This window comes from Tenrec ecaudatus, chromosome 17 (assembly GCF_050624435.1).
Source record: "Tenrec ecaudatus isolate mTenEca1 chromosome 17, mTenEca1.hap1, whole genome shotgun sequence".
Taxonomy (NCBI): domain Eukaryota; kingdom Metazoa; phylum Chordata; class Mammalia; order Afrosoricida; family Tenrecidae; genus Tenrec; species Tenrec ecaudatus.
The window spans coordinates 53,656,345-53,672,268 of record NC_134546.1 but is presented as its reverse complement, the minus strand read 5'-3'; the positions used below and the strand labels follow the sequence as shown (position 1 = coordinate 53,672,268).

The window sequence follows — 15,924 nt, the reverse complement described above, 5'->3', positions numbered from 1 at the left end:
TATCTCATCTGAAGCAATATTCATATACACAACGTATCATTTTGTTTGCTGGTATGTCTTGTAGCTAATTCAAGCCACATCTCAAAAATTCTTTTAGAATTCTTTATGAATTCTTTAGAATTCATAGTCTATAATCAAACATGTATTTTACTACCTTCTTTACATATATATTTGAAATTATTCGATAACAGTAGTCAAAACTAGTGGTCTATAGCCCTAGACTCAGAGGATCCTTCCCTACCTGGCACACCTCCCTGATGTTTTTGCGACATGTTGGGACACCAGCCAGACCAAAAGACAGCCACCAGCAACAGCCGTGACGTACGTGGTTTTGCACATATAGGGACTAAAGCTTTGTTTTATAAATAAAAAATTAAAAAAACTTTCAAATAGACATTTTGAAACAGGTTCAGTCTGACACAAACCATGAAGTGATAGAAAGTTAACACCTACAGGCCACTTGCAGAATTAGTTATTAGTTAACTTGTAAATTAATTAGTTTAAACAATTTATGATCTCATGTTTGGCATTCTTTAGGAAGTAATACATATGCTCTAAATCAGACTAATTCCCAGATTTGGGCAGGGTGGTATGATATTCAAGAGATTTTTTTCTTATAAATTATTATTTGTTTTCTAAATTTAGAAGCAGAGTGGCATTTACAAGCAGCTGTGCTGTTCCTTTCTCCGGCGTGAGCAATTGCAGAACGCCACGTCTCTGGTCCCGCTTCTCTCAAAGTCTTACTCGTGTGTTTGTAATGGGCCGTGCAGAGTCCATGAAATGGTCACGGGCGCTGTTGTGAAACATGGTTCCAGGGCCACGTGCTGAGAAAACGGCAGGTTCAATGCAGTTAACCCGGCCATCTCTTGCTGCCCACTGCTTCCCACCACGGTGCCTGCCACATGCATTCTTACTTGGTTTCTCTGCTTCCGTCCTGCCCGCCCACTCAGTCCCTTCTTAGACAATAGCTGAGATGACCCTTTTCAGCGCTTAAATGCTGTTACTCTGCTTTCAATGGTCCATCACAACTACAGTAGCTGCATTGTTCACTGTTACACCCTCAGCCCCACTGGCATTGTGCATGGTATTTACTCACAAAATTTGTTGATTGATGAAAAACAAAAATCCTCACCAGCTAAAACCCAAACATTTATCATACCCTTATGTTCTAATCCGTATCTCTTATCTCTCCTTTCCTGTGACTTACTCCCCTGCAGTAAGCCTCCAGCTGCTTTTTCCTCTTGAGAACGGGAAGCTCATGCTTAGCTTCTGCCCTGTTCTGGAAAACTCTTCTCCTTTGATTGCTTTATTCCACTGCGTTTCAACTAGAATGTCACTCCTCGGAGAAGAGCCTTCCCTGGTGCAAGATCCAAGAGGGTGTTTGTGCCTGCCTGGTCGCTCTTCCAACACCCAGTTCTATTTCTTGTAGAGCACGTGCCACCTTTTGAAATTCGTTTATTTACTTGTCTCTTTCCACTAGACTGTAAAGTGAGCACACTGTGTGAGAGTGGAGAGCTGGCCTTCTCTCCCTCTCTGTCTTTGAGCACCTTTCAGATAGCAAGCCCTGAGTGTACGATCGAGCCCAGAGGGAAAGGAAACCATGTCTACTATATGATTGGTACGAATCTTTTCTATGCTAATATATATTTTGAGTTGTCAAGAAAGGCTAAAATTGGTAACGTTCTCCAAATTTACTCCACCACAGAATTATTTTGCTCCCAGTATTTGTGTTGATGGAGTACCACAGAAAGCATTCTGGAAATAATAGCAGCTGTGGACCTGTTTGATTTTTTTTGGTTCAATAATTTGAAACTGGCAAACGAGTTATAAGAATAGAGCAGCTGATTCCTCTTTGCTTCTTCTTCTTCTTCTTCTTGAGTCATTTGAGACTAACTTGCTGACATGACATCCTATCACCTCTGAATATTTAAGAGTGTGCTTTCTACAAAGAGCTACGTTGTCCCGCATGACCAGGAAACAGTGTCAAGCTCAGGAATTCATCGTGGAGGTGTTAATACTGTCTAGTACACAACCCTAGTCAAGTTTTGCTAGCTCTTCCTGAATATTGAGGGTAGAAATTCCAGGAGAGAAGCACAGAGCAAGGGACCTCAAAATGGACCTAACCAGGCTCTGGGCTATACGTAAATGGCCCCCAGCTACAGCCTTCCTGTAGTTAGGAGCCAGCCCCTAGAAAGCCTGCCATATGAGAAGTCCAAGGTCTGTGTCACGACGGTATGTCCTAGTAAACAGCTGTGACTTTGCACTGAGACATCGTCGCCTGTCTGCTTCCTGAAAGATGCACAGGCCGGGATACCCACAGGAGGCCGTTCTGCCCTCTGTTAGAAGGTTATGAGGAGCCAGAATTGACTTGATCGCCGTAAGTTGGATGTGGTTTGCTGTTACTAGTCTGCTCAGTGTGTTCTAGTCTATCTTGATAGGTTTCTTTAATGTTTGGGAAACACACAAAGCCAAATCCCAGACTCCCAGCCATCCAGTCAGTGGTGACTCATAGCAACCCCCTGTGGGTTTTCAAGATGATAACTGTTTTCAGGGCTGTTGGTTTCCAACTGCCAACCATGCAGATCGCACTGGGCCCAGCAGGTAACTGCTCACCACCAGGGTTCCAAGCTTACCAAAAATATACTATATACTCAGGCGAACTTGACTGATGTTAGATACGCACCATCCCTAACGTTTCCAGTTTACGTACAAATTTGACTTGATGGCAGATTTAGACCCAGGACTCATTCCTAACCCAAGGCCTGTCTGTACATTCCTGTAAAATCTCCGGTTGATACTTGAAGGTCATTCACATAGACAGGGGGGTGGGGATAGTGGGCATAATGCCCGGGGGTAAGCAGTAGCTAGAAGGGGAAGTTGTTAACCAGATCCTTCTATGTTTGAAAATACCTACTTTTTTTTTTTCAGAGTTTAACCTGGTTACTTTTAGAACTGTATTTCAATAAAGGTAAAACAGTTGAGTTTGGTGATTTCACATGATTAGGTCTCATGTCCTTTTCACTCACTCTCACTCATGGCCATTGAGTCAAAACTGACTCAGTGACATTATAGGACAGGCTAGAACTGCCCCCTGTGAGTTTCCAGACTCTAATTCTACAGGAGTAAAAAGCCTCCCTATTATTCTCCCATGGAGCGGCTGGGTGTTTTGAACTGCCAATCTTGTGGCTATCAGCCCAACACATAAGCATTCACTCCATTACCAGGGCTCCCATTGAGCCAAAAACAAAGTACGCAAGGACAGTCAAAGGCAGTCTTGACATATCTGTGCTCTTGCGATTCTTTTCAGCTACTTGCTGGGACATGGGGATTTCATGAGGATGTGTAGTTCCAAATAAAGAAAGAAATGATTACTGCTTAAATTAGTATTAGCCTAAGTTTAACTGTTGTGTGACGGTGACATAATGTACTGGAAACTAGATTATTCTTCAAAACAGCTACTATATTGTTACTTTCTTTGCAGGAACATTGTTGTCCCGAGAAAATAAGTTAAGGAATGAGAAGCAACAAAGGAAAAGACCTTCCTCTTGGAAGAACCAAAAGCACTTTGAAATTTTGACAGAATGTAATGTTAGCTGCTAACAGCACCTTTGTCTCCGGAAAGGATCGAGTGACGCAGACATAAAAGGTAACTAGAATTCTCCCATTGTGTTGCTTTTCCTGTAAGAACTCTAGATGACTTGAACAAAAAAACTTCCCTTACTTAGCTGTGCCAGCGGATAGATAAAGCTGACAGTTTTCTAAACTTATTTAATGTAGCCTGGCTTTTGTTACAGTCCTTGTCACTTGACTTTAAACTTGGTCAAGAGAATAGGTCGGGTTTGTTTGCTCTCCAGTTCCAAACATCTTACCCTAGAGCCAAACAAGCTTCTCTGAGTAAGAGTATGACATAGTAATGTTAGGTTTATGAGACTCCTCTTTACTGAATATTGTTCTCCTTTCATAGAAATAGTCCGGGCCATTGGGCCTCCACTCAAGTACTCCCTCAATGCAAGAATACTTTCTTCTATTAAATTGGCATTCTATGATGCTCACCTTCCTGACACAACTGCTGAAGACAAAGCGGGTGAATAAGCAAATGTAGTGAAGAAAGCTGACGGTGCCCAGCTATCAAAAGATATAGCGTCTGGGGTCTTAAAAGCTTGAGGGTAAATAAACGGCCATCTAGCTCAGAAGTAACAAAGCCCACATGGAAGAACACACCAACCTGTGTGATCACGAGGTGCCAAAGGGATCAGTTATCAGGAATCAAAGAACAACAAAATCATATCATTGGGTTCACACCTCCATGATACGATCGTTGAAGGCAAATGGGTGCATAAGTAAATGTGGTGAAGAAAGCTGATGGTGCCTGGCTATCAAAAGGTATAGTGTCTGGGGTCTTAAAGGCTTGAAGGTAAACAAGCGGCCATCTATCTAGCTTAGAAGCAACAAAGCCCACATGGAAGAAGCACACCAGCTTGTGTGATCACGAGGTGTCTAAGGGATCAGGTATAAGGCATCATCAGAACAAAAAAATCTTAACACAGTGAATGAGGGGGGAGTGCAGAGTGGAGACCCAAAGCCCATTTGTAGGCCACTGGAGATCCCCTTACAGAGGGGTTTAGGGGAAGAGACAAGCCAGTCAAGGTGCGATGTAGCAAGGATGAAAAATGCAACTTTCCTCTAGTTCCTAAATGCTTCCTCTCCCCCCACCCCCCTACTATCATAATCCAAATTCTACCTTGCAAGTCTGGCCAGAGGATATACACTGGTACAGACAGGAACTGGAAACACATGGAATCCAGGGCAGATAATCCCTTCAGGACCAGTGGTATGAGTGGCAATACTGGGAGGGTAGAGGGAGAGTGGGTTAGAAAGAGGGAACCAATTACAAGGATCTACCAGTGACATCCCTGGGGGACAGACAACAGAAAAGTGAGTCAAGGGAGATGTCTGACAGTGCAAGATATGACAAAATAATAAATTATCAAGGGCTCATGATGGGATGGGAGAGCAGAGAGGGAGGCGGAAAAATGAGGACCTGATGCCAGGGGCTTAAGTGGAGAGCAAATGTTTTGAGAATGATGAGGGAAATGAATGTACAGATGTGCTTTACACAATTGATATATGTATGGATTGTGATAAGAGTTGTATGAGTCCCTAATAAAATGATTGAAGAAAAAAAAAAGAAATAGTCCAGGCAATATAAATGCTGAGTGTCTTACCTCTCTGTCCCCTCACCCACCATGGGCTTTATTTTAATTTTATTTTCTCAACTTTATTTCATGTTAATTTTTCAGCGTCTCTGGGTCTTTCTGACTTCAGAGCTGACGTTTCATTATTGTTCAGGATCAGGCAGTTTTCTTTGGTTCCACGTTGGTCTCTCACTCTGAGTCAGAACCAACGCCCTCAAACAGCAACCTTGATCTTCTCCCTTCCCTTTCGTTCTCTGTACCTTTTCGTCCCTTTGTAATTACCTTTCAGGAATGGAAAATCATAAAAGGCCCCATGACTCACATGAGAAAAGGGGCGAGAACGTGGAAGAGATGGTAAAATTTTTCTATTTGTGAAATTCCAAAGACCATTGCATTTCAAGTAAAACGAAAAGCAATTACCATAAAGTTGACAAGAGCCAGAACCCGTATAAGGTCGAAATCCTCCAGAGAAGAAAAGCTCACTATGTTCACGAGAAGGGGTAATAGGAAGGTGGTAAGACTGCCCTTTGTCAAGGCGGGAAACTTGAGCGATCCAGAGAAACCAGGCAGTCCTGACAAGTGTTGGCTGTTATAGGTCCCACTATGTATAAAGATTCTTTATCCGTTGTCTGAAATCACATTGATTTGGGCCACATTATTTCAAGACATGCTTTGTAAAGACTTCCATTTTTTATGGCATCCTATTGAATCGTTAGAACGGCTAGTCATTAGGCATTCATTGATTTGATTCTGAGGGGATGGTCAGTGACTTGAGTGATTGTGCCCTAATACTGCGTAGGTGCCCCTGCCATTGAGTCGATTCCAATTCATAGCAACCCGGTAGGACAGAGTGGAACTGCCCTGTGGGTGTCTGAGCCCGCAGCTCTTTGCCAGGGCAGAAAGCCTCTTTTTCTCCCATGGACCACCTGGTGGGTTCAGACTCCACCTGGTAGCCCGATACCTCGCCAGAGCAGCCTCTTAAAAATACTAGGCTGTGAAATTCAGGAGATAAGATAAAAATCAACCAAATACAGTATGATACCAGACCTAATGGTGCCAAGGAATATGGGGCCTACTTCAAAGAAACGATTCAAGTTGACAACTGTACCCCAGGATAAATAATGTAGCAAAGGCGGAAAGTGCTAATTACTCTTTCCTGCGCTGACATTAACCTTGATATAATCCCCTCATTCGCAGTGGGGGTTTTGTGTGTCTTTTCATTCTGCAATTACAGGTTAAATCCCTACCTGTGGCATCACTGGAACTTCCCCGCTTGCTATCACCAGATTTGTAGCATAAAAGAAAACTCTTTTTTAAAACAAGAAAGGAAAATCTTTAAAACTGTTCAGAAAGTTCTCTCTGCTCCTTGCTCATTGAAACACGAAGAAAAAAAGCAAACAACTCGGAAACAACGCAGAAATGAAAGTGCTAAGTGCTCTCTGGTGCAGTGGAGCATAGGTAGGCAGTCACCAGGTGCCCTTGTGTGTCAGTCTGGGTACATTAGAGAAACAAATCCACCGGAATTCACATGTATAAGAGAGTTTTATATAGAGGGCAAGTGGACATCAAGAAAACACCCCAACCCAGTGCTGCCCAAGCCCACAAGTCCAACATTAACCCATGTGTCCGACAACAATCCACAAAGTCCTCCTCCAGCTCACAAAACACACGCAATGACTCCGACTGCAGGAGGAAAGCCAAATCAGTGAGCGTGTAAGCTTCCCAGCGCTGGCATGGCCTGCACGCGGCTGCCCCATCACCCAGGGCTGCATCGGGGTAGGTCCATGTGGCTTCTCAGCAATGTCTCACAGGAAGTGAGCCTTGCCAGCTGAGGCAGAGAACTGGCTAAGGCAGCTGCACCCTGGTCCGACCATCACAAAGCAAGATACCTGAAAACTAGAAAGGTGAGGCTCACCGAGCCATTTATCCCTCCACCCTTCAATTAACACCACATGTGTTTATCGGCCAGGTTGGCACAATAATCTAACTATCTCACCTTGTCCCCTCTGATAGAGATCCGAGTCTTCTTTACATAGTAAAGAAGTAAGATGTACCATCTTACATCATCACAGAGGCAGTCCAGAACCCCAAATCAAATTTGTCATTAATTATGATACCATACTACTCCCTAGTTAATTCCACCTCTCAATTCAAGTCAATCTCTCAATGGTTTGTCTGTCTGTCTGCTTATAACCCTGGACAGGGTTGTTTAAATCTACAGATAAGTGTCACTATTTCAACCGTTTCAAAATTTATTTCCAAGATTTTTGTGTTATGAGAACAATTGTACTAGAAGTTGACCTCTGCACAGCCAAAGAGCGTCATTGACTCTCTCACCCAATTCGGACGTCAGAGGACTCAGGACTCGCATGCACGAGGCAGACAGCACTGAAGCAGACCGTCTGCATTTACTTACTGCTCATTGCTCTGGCCTCATCCAAGCTGCGTGCTCCCCAAATGCCAAGTCTCCCCTGACATTTTAAGAGGGAGTGGAATCTAATTTCTAACTGCAATTCCTTCGCGACAGAAATTTTTGTCTGTAAGCTAGCTGCCTACTTTGGAGAAGCTAAAATTTTAAGGTTAGCAGTTTAGCTTTCTACGCACACACTCGGTTTTTGTTACTTTTTGAGACCTGTGAATTGCATGACACTCTACAGAGCAGTTCAGTTTTTCACTCCGTAATTCGTACACATTTTGTTTCAGGTCATTGATTGCAATGCCCACAATGTGACATCGTTTGTCCCGCTTCCCCTCCTGTGTCCCTGTTTCATCCCTCCCGCTTCCCTCGTCCTTCCTGCCTTCTCAGTCTGCTCCTTTGGTAGATGCTGCTGGTTTGATATCGTGTGATTGATTATTCTGAGGAGGGCCTTCTGTTCAGCTGAAAATTGAGCCACGGGGGTCATGTACCCACTTCTGTTTCTGCATTTCTTTCACTGGCTGAACATTATGACTTGTGTTTCAGGGTGTATATCTTGCAAGACTGCAGGATTACTCTGGACAGTCCAATATCTGTCTGAAATCTGAAACTCATCAAAACTGATAGGCCTTATGAGATCCTCTGTGACACTGTCAGAAAACTGTCCATATTGTAGGGACGTCTGCGTGTCATTTGCATGCACGAATGCAACAGCAATATCAACAAGCGTATGGCTCGCTGGTATCTTATAAAGGGCCAAGGGCCATTTCAACAATGGGTGCTGGCTCAATTAGACATCCATCCATCTCCATGACCACCATTGCCGTCAGTTCAGTTCTAACTTGGCACACCTGTAGGGAAGAGAACTACCTGGCAGGGTTTCCAAGGCTGGGATGTGTACACAAGCCGACTGCCCCATTTTTATTCTGTGGAGTAGGTGGGTCCGAACCACCCACTTTTAGTAGGCAGCCACGTGCTTCACCCCTGTGCCAAGAGGACTGCAAACAACAAGCAAACAAACAAAACAGAACCTTAAGCTAAATACAAAAACGAACTCAAAATGGACCGCTGTTGTACATGTTAAACTTTTTACAAAGTCACCAAGACCCAGAACTTGGTGAAGATGTCTTAGACGTGACACGCCAGCAACAAGTTCATAAGCAAATAGGTTGGACTGCGTGGAAATGACCAACTTGGGCTTTGTGAAAGTCTGTGCTGCACACGTGCAAGCCATCCATCTGTCAAAGGAAGGGTCGGTACACGTCCAAGTCTTAGTTGAAGCAGTCTTCGTTAGAAACTGTGGAAGACCTGCAGAGACATTTCACAGAAGAGGACAAACCAAGGGACATAGGCACAGGTGTCGGACATCCTTTGCTGTCACGTCAGTGCCCATTACGACCACAATGAGCCATCACTGCACACTGACTGGTGTTGTGTGGCTCAGGACGACCCTCTAGCACAGAGTGGAACTGCGCCGGAGGGTGTCCATGGCTGGTCTTTCTTCCCACGGAGCAGCTAGTGCAGTGGGTCTCCACCTTCCTCAGGCCGCGACCCTTTCATACAGTTCCTCATGTGGTGACCCCCAACCAAAACATTATTTGTGTTGCTGCTTCATCACTGGCATTCTGTGAATCAGGCGACCCCTGTGGAAAGGTCATTCACTCCAAGGAGTAGGGACCCACAGGTTGGGCGCCGCTGAGCTGAGTTGGCAGCCAAGCGCCCAACCATTTCTCTGCCAGGGCCTTCTTGCACACGTCACCAGGACAGCTACAGCAGAAACCAGAGGGACTCCACCCGATGTGGAGAAACTGAACCACTCACCAGTTACACTTAAGAATGTGAAGTGGTTCAGCCACTCTAGAAAATAGTTCACTATTTTCTTTTTAAAAATGTAACAATACCACACAACCCAGCAGTCACGTTCTGGAGCATTTATCCCCGAAAATTCAAACTTAACATCCAGATAAAAACCGGCACGCAATTGCTCCTACCAGCTACTTTGTGTGGTAGCCCCAAATGGGACACAGCTCAATGTTCTACAATAAGTAAGTGGTTAAGCAAATTGTAGACAAGACAGGAGCCCTAGTGGTATCTAAGTTACATGTTGGGCTGTGATCGGCATGGTCGGCAGTTCGAAACCACCAGTAGCTCTGAGGGAGGCAGACTGGGCTTTCTCCTCCCATCAACAATTAGTCACGGAAACCCACAGGGGTCACCATGGGTCAGCATTGGCTCGACGGCAGTGATTTTGGTTTGGGTTTTATACATACTGCATGTACCTGAGGAAAGCAGAACCAGTCTACTAAGATTAAAACTTCAACTTTTTATTGTGAGTTGGTTGAAGATTTATAGAGCAGATCATCAGTTTTACCTTCAACGATCCATATATTTTGTGTTTCGGCTCATCCATTGCAGTCCCCTCAATGTACATCACTTACATCACTTCCTCCCCGTGTTTCCATCCTTCCTCTTTGGACCCCCTGAACATGGTCCTTGGGTGATTGCTTCCCAAGAACATTTGATCTCAAAGGGTTGGTGGTTATCACATGGGAGTGAGTTCCATCCCAGACCTGAAGGGTGACTTAGGGCCGTAGTGCTGAAGGAAGAGACTGATTTGACGGAATTTGCTCTTGGCAATTGTGGGAGCTGGTAAGTCTGAAATCTACAGAACAAATTTGGCAGACTGGAAACTCAGGCAGGAGTTAATGATGTAATCGTATGCCCAGGCAGGCAGATTGGAAACTCAGGCCTCAGGTAATACTATAGTCTTGAGGCAGAATTTCGTTTTCTTGAGGAAACCTCAGTTTTTGTGCATAAAGCCTTCAACTGTCTCGCTAAGGCTTGCCCACAGGGTCCCGTACTAATCTCCGTGAAAGAGAACTGATTTCCGAGCAACACTCAAATTAGTGCTTGATTAAATAACTGATGGCCAGCTTGACCCGCGTGACCAGCTCGCACATCATGGCAACACAGCAGTAGGAATGACCTCCGTTCTGAGGAATGCCACCATTCACATGGAATCCAAAGGCAACGAAAGACCATCTCACAGGGTCACCTTGTGAATGGGTCCATTTAGATAACATTTGCTAAATTTCAAAAGGGAAGAAATGGAGAACAGCTAATGGCTGCAGGGCTTAGGAAAAGTGGAGGAAACTAGTGAATATGACAAGAAAGATGTTCTTGTGGTCATGGAATAGTTCTGTTCAACTGTTGTGATGTTACGCATTTCCACACATGTAGTAGCGTCATATGCACACGTTGTACCATTGTCACTTTCCTGGATTTGATAGTATACATATGTAAGGTATAACCATTGGAGCCACCATCTTAAAGGGTACGTGGCATCTTTTCTGTACTGGCTTTGTAACTTCTGTGAATCTGTATTTTGAAATAAAATGTTAAAAGAGGCGGGGAATATCCTATCATAATATAGTAAGCCTGACCTCCAAAAATCACTCCTCTAAAAATGAATTCATGAAAGGTCTAGGGTGAGTTATACAAGTCCCCCCCACCGGAGTTCTGAGAGATACAGCTTCGTTTCAAATTCCCATGCTACCTGGTGGCATTTGTCTTCTTTAGTTTAAATATGGGCATAGCATTTCTAGGTCTTCTGGCTACCTGGGACGCTCACGGATAAGGCCAGTGCTTCCAAGAATGCCCCGGCTCCCTACAAAGGTATCTGAGCCGATCCAGGCCAAGAGAACAGAAGGTGCTGAGGCCCTGGTCTCTAGGAGACAGGCCTTGCCATTTTTTTCGAGGCTTCCCTCCTCCTGGGAGAAAGACGGGCTTTCTGCTCGTGTAAACCGTCACAGCCTTGGAAAGTCACAGGGGCAGTGTGACCTCATCTACAGAGTTGCTGTGAGTCGGCATTGACGCGATGGCAGAAAGTCTGTTTTTTCTTCCTCCCCCATAGAAACTACCGCCACATTTTGAGAAACGGACTTGAACAAACGGTTGAGCAGCCAGTTGTAGCCTATCCAAATCCACAGGCTCAGAGTATTTTCATTGCTTCTCACCATTTCTCAGTCCAAGGTTTGTTGCATCTTAATCCTCTGCGATTTTGCTGACGTGTTTTCACAATGTCCATAAAATGCTCTGTCATCGAAGGGAAACGACAGAAGAACTAGAAAGCCCATTCCCTAAAAGTCTCAGTAATCCTTGGGCTCCTCTCCAGAGACTGGGGAGAGACCTCTGCCCTCGCCCCTCCCTTCTAGTGGGGCAGTTCCACCAGCCTGACGGATACAACAAGCTGTTTGCCATCGACACGCTGGCACATGTCTTCCTTCAGCAGACATGTACTTGGGGCAAAGGCAATCGCAGTGGCTAACAAAATAGTTTAGCTTTGTGCTGACCTGATTTTTCACTCTTTTGTGTATGTTTGGGCTGCTTTTCCACGGCATAGCACTGTCCAGGGCACAGGGGGGTCAAAGAAGGGTTCAGCCAGGCTCTGTCTTCATGATACGGCCAGCAGGGCAGGTAACCATCTCAAGAGACAGGTGTCGCAATGGACCAGGTGCTTAATGGAAGCACGTGTAAAGGGAAGAGGTGGAGAGTGGTGTCCTTTGCTGAGTGTTGCTGGGTAAGCGGATGAATAAGGCCAGGGAAGAATTCTAGGCGCAGGAAAAGGCACGTGCAGAGATCTCCCTCCCCACGGCCAGGGCTGTGTGGCAAACAGTCGTAGACCATACAGCTGAAGGATTTGGGCAACATGTGTTAAGGCCCACACCCTGGCTTGACTTAAAACAAAAGGAAACTTTCTAGAAGCAAATGGACTCCGCCCGAAATCACTCAGTAATGATAGCCTCCTTTTAAGTGTCCCTTCAAATGACACAGCCTCGAACGAGCGTGGGTCGAATATTATCCTAGGTCTGTCAAGAAGGAGGACTCTTCCGCCCGTGTCTTTTACTTATAAATCCACTTTCCTGCCCAGCTGAAGTGTAGCCAGGGGCCATTTCTATTTCTCCTCAAGACTCGCTATTAGGAAAATCTCCAAGAACTCCAAAGAATTGGAGGAACATAACAAACGTCTATGACCTCAGCACCAAGAATTAATGGAATGCTAGCATTTTGTCACTCTGGCTAAAAGTAATGGAACAACATAGGGCTGGCTGGAGTCCTCTGTGAGCTCATATTCATTCTTCCTTCTCCAGAGAAAACGTGTGTGTGTGTGCACAAATGCAGCATTAGCTGTACGTGTGCATTGTACGCCTTCACTGGTATGTCAGAGCATTTGAATGTATTTTTTCACGTGTACTTGTAAAAAGGTGACCAGCCTTGGTCCACCCTCCTTCCAGCCGTGGAGATTTGCGGTGTTGCGGCTTTGTTCTCTGTGCTCTATTTTTCCTGCCTCATGTACCACTGACCAGTGTTTGCATTGTGTTTGGGAGCATGCAATTCCATCACTCCGTGTATCTTTAACTATTTCGTTGGGAAGCAATGAAGCCTGTGGCTTGCTTTTGCTCTGACATGAGATTTGGGAAAATCTGTACTAATGAGGGGACTGCAGCAGAATTATTCTCTGGTGAATTAACGGAGCAAGAAGTAAATGACTGCATGGTGTGCTAGAAATTTCCTCTCCACCCAGACAGCATTGCTCTGTCATCAGGAGACCGCCAAACTGTGTGGGAAGCGCTAACCTCTGAGAACCCCTGCTGGGATGACCCAGGAAGAAGATGTTTATCTGAACTTGAGGAGAACTTGGAAATTGCTTCCCCAAGGATTTGGCCTAGAGGTGAGGGCGGAGGGAGGATGAAAGGGGGCTTTGTAGCGTTTGCAAAGGGCAGGATTACTGGAGGGATGGAGGGTCCAGCCTTGCCCTTGATTCGCTGTGTAGTTAGCAGGACATGTTTTAAATTCATGGTGACCGGCAGGAAGGTCACTGAGTTTGATTGGTCAGCAGAAGAAATGTAAAGAGCCTCCTACCGTTTGGAAAATGTACCCACCCTTGTTTGTAAGAGTAAGAGACTGGAAATCCATAAAATGCTTGTAATGGACCAGCCAGTTAATCCTCATCCCAGCAGGACTTCAACCCACCCCATGCTTGAGTGTCCTCACCCAGTAGTAACTGAATAGTCCGTGGAAAGACCAGCATTCTGGCTTGTGTGAAGCCCAATCTGGTCTTCAGTTGCAAGAAAATGCACCTTAAATGTAGATTGTAACCGTGATAAGAAACCCCTTCTTGGAGTCCGGCCGAGCTTGTGTTTCCTCCCATCCATCGGCTTGGCATCCAGAGAGGAAGGAAAACAGAGGTCACTCTGGAGCCAGAGCCCCTTCCGGCCATGTTTTATGGGCCACTGTTACACCTCGTGCTGAAGCACAGGTATGTTACTTGTGAGGGGTGTTTAAGGGAAACAAGACAGATGCTGTGTTCCTCTACAAAAGGGCGAAATGCATCTTTATTTCCAGCTAGATTCTTTAACTAGTATTTCTTCTCAGCCCTCTGCCAAGAATAGCACAGCATCAGGACTCTTAGACTCTCATGTACTCCCTCCCAAGATCATCAGGCACACATCCAAGTCAAAAAATAAAAGATGCCAGCCACAGGGAGCTCCTGTTCCACCGCCACGGGGGTGGCAATAATGAAAAGAAATGGACAAGCATTGGTGCCGATCCTGAGAAATCGGAGCCCCTGTACACTGCTGGTGGGAATGTAAAATGGTACCTCCCCTGTGGAGAAGGGTTGGCAGTTCCTCGAAAAGTCAAATATTGCAGTGATCACATGATCCAACCATTCCACTTCCTCGGTATGTTCCTAAAGGAAAATATCTAGCTAACAGCAAACTCTGACAGCGACGACTTGCCCTTCTGTGGTGGGTCAGTCTGCCCTCACTCTGAAATGATTGGATCAATTCCTAAATAACAGCAAAGAAACCACCAAACCCACTGCCATTGTCAATTCCAATACGCAGTGACGCTGTAGGGCAGAGTAGAATCGCCGCCTAGGGTTTCCAGCACCACACATCTTTAGTTGCCAACAAACTCATCTTTCTCTGGAGGAGCCGCTGGTGGATTTGAACCACCACTCCTTTTTACGATCCCCTTGCCGTGCTGCCAGGTGCAGCTTTGAAGTCATTTAAATGACTTTGGGCCTTTTCTTAACTAACCTAAAACCAGCTGCCATCAAGTTAGCCGGGCTCAGCAGCCCTACAGGAGAGAGTAGAACTCGCCCTAGGCTATAAATTCGCTGGGCAGAAAGCCTCATCTTTCTCCCTTGGGGTGGCTGGTGGTTTTGAACTGCTGACATTGTGATTGGCAACCCAACAAGTAACTCACCTTTCCACCTGGGTTCCTTCTGAGCGTAGAAAGGGACTCTGAAGCTGAGGGGTATGAACACTAAAGGCTGTTCATCGATCCTCTGTCCTGTTGAGAACTTTGAGAGATTGATATTAATTTGATAGCCAGCTAAAATCCAATGTGGGACCTCTTCCATCCGCCTCCACTTGAATCTGTGATCCTTACCTCAGCGCAAAGAGACAAAGAGCCATTTCCTTTCATCCTTCCATTTAGCCGCCATCTGATCTACTTGACTCTGGCCGTCTGTCTCATTGTCATCACATGAGCAAAGCAGCAAAGGCCTCCATTCACAGACCGCCAGGTCGAAGTAGGAAGGGGAGATTAGTTTTTTCTCACAAGAGTCTCCACAAAACTCCGCAGACACGGACGAGAAATTGGAATTGTATGTAATCGCTTTTGCCAACCTTCTGTGGCTTTCTACTGCCCGTCCTCAGCGCTCTTTGAAGGCTTATTCATTGAACTTGTACTTACACTTTACTTGAAGCAAGTGCGACATTCATTCTCCCTCGGTCTTCTGTCACTGAGCAAGTGCATTGCTGGAGATCGCTTTTCATTTAAAAGCATGGTGCCACCTACTCTTGGAATACCACTGATGAAGAAAGTCATTGATGGAATAAATTAGGCTTTCCCCTGAGAGAGAAATAAACAATGGGATGTAAAGAATGAAGATGCCTGTGGGTGATGAGAAACATGTTTATGCAGTTGTCATGGAGACATAGCATGTAGGCTTTCAAAACAGGAGCTTGTGATATCGCTGTATTTGCCAAATACGTATCAGATGTGAGTTGCGTTCATTTTTTCTCTTGGCCCAAATTTCACCTGGCCCATGTGGTTATGTAAACGGTGGTCCTGCTCCAGTGTGTTTGCAGGCACTGGCTGATACACAAGACCACCATGTTTTAAAAGCATAGCTGAAGCACATGAGAAGGGAGGAGGGAAGCAGTTCTTTGCAAATGATTTCTACAAACAAATGGTACAGACCACCCGTGGCTGGGCTCTCCTTCCTGGGACTTCTAGAAT

General features: G+C 45.3%; 1 protein-coding gene across 9 annotated transcripts in view; it reads left to right on the top strand.

Moving 5' to 3' along the window:
* The window catches only part of PEAK1 (pseudopodium enriched atypical kinase 1), a 293,334-nt gene that overhangs the window by 150,223 nt on the left and 127,187 nt on the right, over window positions 1-15,924 (top strand). For 7 of the 9 annotated variants that reach the window (XM_075535961.1, XM_075535949.1, XM_075535952.1 and 4 more), the window contains one exon: window positions 3,482-3,646. The gene's annotated coding sequence lies outside the window, so the exon portion shown is untranslated. Of the gene's footprint in view, window positions 1-1,480; window positions 1,619-3,481; window positions 3,647-15,924 lie in introns of all 9 variants that reach the window. The other 2 variants (XM_075535958.1, XM_075535956.1) reach the window with 1 other exon arrangement.